Source organism: Gekko japonicus, unplaced genomic scaffold, assembly GCF_001447785.1.
Source record: "Gekko japonicus isolate JY-2015 unplaced genomic scaffold, Gekko_japonicus_V1.1 scaffold7, whole genome shotgun sequence".
In the NCBI taxonomy this organism is placed as follows: Eukaryota; Metazoa; Chordata; class Lepidosauria; order Squamata; family Gekkonidae; genus Gekko; species Gekko japonicus.
The window spans coordinates 539,121-545,243 of NW_015159711.1; positions in this window are offsets into that span (position 1 = coordinate 539,121).

Consider the following 6,123-nt stretch of genomic DNA (forward strand, 5'->3'; position numbering starts at 1 on the left):
GCCTTGATCCATTGGAGCAAGGGATATGATTGTATTAGGCATGCCATGGAACTTAGTATTGAAAGATTTTTTGTTCTTACGAACAAATATGTCACTTGAGCTGGGGGAGACTGCACAATTCCAGCACACCCTTCCTCAACCCCCAGCTTTCCTGGGAATTTTCAATGTGATGGCTGTACCCAGGAGTCTTTATGAGTCTCCCCAAGTTTCCAATCCCCTTGGCGCTTAGGCTCTACAAGGGGGGTGCCTCTTAAAACAACTAAATCCAAAATAAGAGGGGGACCCCACTAACTAAGGAGTCTCAGCTGGTGGGGTCCTTACACTCTGGCAGCTAAGCCTTGTGGGAGTGCAGGAGCCCCCCCAGACAGCTCACCATTTTCCAGCTGAGGAGCTTGGCTATGAGGTCTTTGGTTCCAGCAGCAGGGAGAAGCCTCCAGTGGTGACAATGCCAGCGTGGTAAGCCCAAGACCAGTTTGGTCCTTTCCCTTTTAAAATGTAAAACGCCATGGGTGAAGGCCAGGTCTGCCTGAATATCGTCTATTAGTCAGCACCTCTCTTCTTAAAGGAAGAGAGATGCTGACCATGACAAACGTTTCCTCTCACACAGAGTGCCTGCCAGCCTCCACAACCCCAGTCCCACAGATTCAGAGTTACTAGTAGATCAGGCAGTCACAGTTCATCACCCGTCTTTTCTCTTTAGGAATATAGATAGAGCCATGACCATTTCACATACCAGGTTCTCCTCTCTTTTACTCACAAAGACACCACCAGGAGAGGGCCACCAAGATGATTAGGGGTCAGAGCATCTTCCCTGTGAGGAAAGGCGGAAGAGTTTGGCATTTTTTAGTTTAGAAAAGAGATATCTAAGGGGGGAGACACACATGATGGAGGCTTATAAAACTATGCATGCGGTACAGAGAGTTGACAAAGTGAAATTGTTCTCCCTCTCCCAAAATACTAGAACTTGAGGGCATCAAATGAAGCTGATGGGCAGTAGATTCAGGATGGACGAAAGGAAATACTTCTTTACACGAGTGATTAAAATGTGGAATTCACTGTCAGCGGATGTAGTGATGGCCACAGGAATAAACAGCTTTAAAAGGGGAGTAGATAGATTCATGGAGGATAAGGCCAGTAGCCATGGTGACTGAGGGGAACCTCCGCATTCAGAGGCACTAAGCCTCTGAATCCCAGAGCCAGGAGGCAGCATCAAGGGAAGGCCTCAGCCTCTATGACCTGTTGTTGGCCCTCCAGGGACAAAGCTCCTCATACTTGCAGGCTAGCTAGGGTTGGCTGAACAGTGAAAATACCGCAGAAGAAGAGAACAATTGACAGAAGGAGGCAATGGACAATGGGAATTGAAAATAAAATTGACATGTCTGGTTTCAGACAAAAAGTCATAATAGAACTAACGAAAGCCAAGCAACAACTTACGTTGACTTTATAGTTAGCTTCTTTTCAGCCAGGGTCAGTATAAAAAGCCCAAGTCTCATCCTTAACCAGCTCACAATTTCTCCTTCTGAGATTTCCTGGCCTTGTTAGCTGAAAGTCTACCATGAGAGCTCTTTGCCTTTTGATTGTGGTCATAGTGGTGGCTTCTGTGGCTGATCCAGGTAAGAACTGAAAGGCTTAGAGATGGGAAATAAGGGTGATGTGACTGATCTCAAGGAATGATGCTTCATTCTTAGCCTTTACACAGGAGGCCAGTGTGGGTCTCATGGGAAAGTCCTAATATGTAACAGCTATGGGGAATATCATGTTTCTCCTCCAACTCTCTCATGCTCTTCTCCAAATCTAGACATTCTCTCCCAGCTACTCACTTCTTCTCATAACTTCTTCTCCACATTAATGATGACGCTTTCCAAAACTGCTTTTGTAGTTTAAGGCAAGGAAGGGAATGAGGTAAGGTACCTTACTGCACGATCATGGTATTCTACTGGAGAAAAGAACCACTTGCTACCTCTCTGCTATTCTTCATCACCACTTACTGATAGTGAGTCATAGTATTGCAGCTACCAGCTTAGCACAGAGTGAGTAACTTAGTAGGATTCTTATAAAGGTTCTGACTTTTCAGTCTAGCCAGCTCCTTGCTCAGAGAGTTTGAGTTGTTTTTAGACTGCCCTTTTCTGGTTATCCTGCTTGGTAGGTCATTACTTGCCTCTGATCGCAAGAGATAATTGTTTCCAGAAAACAGATCAGATACACACACACATATACACACCAGCATTCCAAGACATACAAACCCAGACCTTGGCTGGGGCCGCGGGGGGGAGGGGGATCTTTTCATTGATGTACACATGGACACAGCTGGGCTTAATACCAGCGAGGAAGTAAAGTGAGGGTGACGATTTTTAAAGCAGTTGGTAATTGTATCTTAAATTGTATTTTGGAAGGAGCTGCGGTGACTCAAGTGGTTAAGACGCTGAACTGCAGGCTGTGGAAGGGCGGTAGTTCAGCAGTTTGAGACCCGAGTGCGACACATGATGGAGTGAGCTCCCGTCTCTAGTTCCAGCTCCTGCCAACCTAGCAGTTCGAAAGCAAGAAATTGCAAGTAGATAAATAGGTACCACTTCAGTGGGAAGGTAACAGCGTTCCCTGTGCCTTGGCGTTTAGTCATGCCTGCCACATGACCACGGAAATGTCTTCAGACAGCGCTGGCTCTTCGGCTTTGAAATGGAGATGAGCACCGCAACCCTAGAGTCGGATTCGACTGGCTTTCAAGCAAGGGAACCTTTACCTTTAATTGTATCTTATCCCATCAAAAATATGTAGCAGCAAGGATAAAAGGGCATTTATCATTTTTTTTGGCCCCCTGGAGGGGATTTTTTTATTGCATTTTTATAAAGACTACAAACTACAACAGAAATAGGGAAGGGGACTACATTAAGGGATAAAGAAAAGATACCCACTACTATCTAAAAGATCATCTAGTTAGCTTGGCACATGTTATCTCTCAATCACGCTAATCCCATTATGAACTGATTCAACTATAGTACTATCTTTTTCATATCTTAACTATCACTGTTAACCCGAAAGACCCCTGAGCATCTAGTATCAAAGAAAAAAACATTTTTTCAAAGGCACAATTCAGAGTTCTTCAGCCTTCATTTTCCTTTGCCCAGTCTCTTCCGCAATTTATAAGGACTTTTAGAGGCAGCTGCCCCTTTCTCTCATAGAGAGTCCTCTCCGGAAGACCCTGAGTCCAGCTCGCCACTGGACTTACTGTCCATCCCTTCTTTTTCTTCCTCCTCTGGCTCTCCCATCTGGACTCTTAAACATTTCCATGCTTTCTGAACAAAGTCAATCTTTTCCTTTTTATCCTTGATCTTGAAGATCACGACTTCTGGTGTTAGCCATCTGTATCCAATTGCGTTTGGAGAAAAAGAATTAAATCTTTGTACTTCTTTCTCCTTTGTCTTATTTCAAATGGAATGTCTTTTAGGACTCTGATAGCATTATCTCCAACTTTCAAAGGAGCTCCAGATGCCGCTTTCAAGATTGCATCCCTCACACATCTCTTCGAGAATCTTATCACTATTTCCCCAGGCAGATTGTTTTTCTTTATATATCCTTAATATGACCTGTAGGCCACATCCATATCGCTCAGCAAAGATTCCGCCTTCATCTCTGTCATTGGGGTCAATAATTCACTCATCTTCTCCTTCAGATTCTCTCCTTTAGTCTCTGGAAGGCCCTGAAAGTGAAGAATCAAATCAGCGTTTTTCCATTTGTAGTTGTAACAGCTGATCTTCCGTGGAGATTTGCTTCTTTTCCAGCTTTTGTACTTTCTTCTTCACCTTTTGTGCAGTGGCGTCCACTTCTTTCACCTTCTCAGCTGTTTGATTCATCATTTTAAGTGTCTCACTCAACTGATTTTGCTGGGTGGTGATACATTGATTCATTATTGACAACTGCTGCTTAAGATTATTCATCTGGTCCAGCAGAGGGCGCATGGATTTCGCCAATGTCTTTGCCAGCTCACTGGTTGCTTCCAGTCTTGGGCTCTCAGTCCCTTTCACTTTTAAAAGTTTCTCTTTCTCCGTCCTCTTCCCCGCCATCTTTATGGATTGTTTACTTTAACCGATATTTTAAAAGTCTCTGAATATGTGCTTGTATGCTCGAACTCGCCTTGGTAAGTCTTTCTTAACAGTTTTATTCGCTTTGGCATTTATCAAGTCCCAATCAGTTCTAGGCAGTCACCTAGAGGGATAATTCTAGTATGGCGATTCTTATCAGATCGACAATAAAAACATAATAGCATTTTACATATGGGAGTCCAAATATCCACAAATATTATGAAACTGCAAATCACTAGTGTCCAGTTTTATCTAAATCACCCCCAAATGTGTTCTATCCAAGTGCAGTCCAGGATGAATCACCCAGGAAGGCCAGACAATGTGTGCACATCCCTGGAAGGAGGTGGAAGATCAGAGGCTGTGGGTGAAAGAGGGAGAATGGAAGAGGCGGAAGGATTCCTGTTTGGGAAGGGGAGGCCTTGCTTGGGATGCTGGAGGCCTGGATGTGGGCAGCCTCAGAAAAGATCATGGATTGGCCTTGTTAGACAGCTGTCCTGCCTGTTTCCTCTAGCAATTCCTTATGGTTGACAACAACCAAGTCCCCTGCATTGTGGCACTCGCAGAGGATGTGAGAGAGTGATAGGGTGAATTTATGGAGTTTGTAATCTCTAGTTAGGCTGTGTAGCAGTTCATAGAACAGGGTGTACAATGGGAATCAGGGAAGTAGATCCAAGTCAATCTGAATTGCAGCACTTCACCTTGATTTTGATGAATAGTATAGCATAATACTTCTCCTTTCCCTTCAATGTGCAGTGTTCTCTTTTCTTTTTTACAGAGCCATAGCTGGTGGGAGGAATTCTTCCAGGAAAATTGGAATGATATTGAGTAGATGAGGCATTTCGGTGTTATTATTACATAATGTTTGCTAACATTATGTAATGGGAATAATCCAGGGATAATATACAATGATCAATGGATAGTATCAAATCAAAATGCAAACCATCAATCTATGCATCCATTTTTTTTTGAGGGAAATGTTTGTGATCAAAGTCAGTTTGGCTAGAGGTGCTTCTTGAAAAACTAGTTTTTCCAGTAGCATTCCCATCCTCCAAACTGCTGCGGACTCTAAACAAATGTAAATGTTCAGCAATAGCCCATGAGGAAACCTGTTATCATGTAAATTGGCCACCTAACATAGACCAAAGAGAAAGAGGCTGAAATGGTGGAGCGTAGTGGGCAGTGCTTAAATATTCGGAGAAACAATTCTACTTTAAATAGTTGTATCGATTTCAAAATGGAGCAGAACAAAGGTTTGCAGCAAAAGCACTTTTGGGAACTGTGGGGCAACAGTGTGCTGGCAGCGGTCTGAGTGCTGATCCCCCTAAAGTAAATGCAGAACCAAGAAGAAGCCCCAACACAAAGCAGCAGCGAAAGTGGGAGAGAATGCAGAACGGAAGATTGAGATGTGCTCAGAAACCAAGGAAAAGGACAGGTGCAGAAAGGGCCATAGTTAAAAATGGTAATCAACCTTTTAAAAAAGAGATTGCTGTTATTTTCCAGTTCTGCTGGCAAGACTAGTTACAGAGCAATTTGAACAGATCTTAAGGTACACTGAGGTATGCCTGTGGGAGAAATCACTCTTTCTGTTTTGCTCTCATGTTAGCTTTCTCTTCTGTGTACAGTGGATGCAGGAAGTAGATATCCCTGCAGGGGTACATGCCATCCCAAATGTGCACCCCCTGGGTAAGAAAATTATGCCAGTGAGTGTAGAGAAAAAGGGCTCCGTTGCTGTGTGACATACTATGAAATATATAAATTAGGCAGGATGTTGTCTGACAGAGGAGGTCCAAGAGAAGGCCCTGCTTGGATTCAGCTGTTTAGGAGGTACACCAGTTGTAAGGCCCCCTATATACCTTGGCAAAGGGGAGCCACTGGCAGAAAGTACCCCTTATCTCTTGCCCCCCAACACCCTCTTTGTGTCCAAGCCATGGCTGGCCTAGAAGTAGGCCATAGTGTGGCCTGGAAATATATACTAAACAAGATGGAGCAGAACCAAATGGTATGGTTTCTAGCAGCAAAAGAAACAGGTCTGAACTTCCTATGTTGG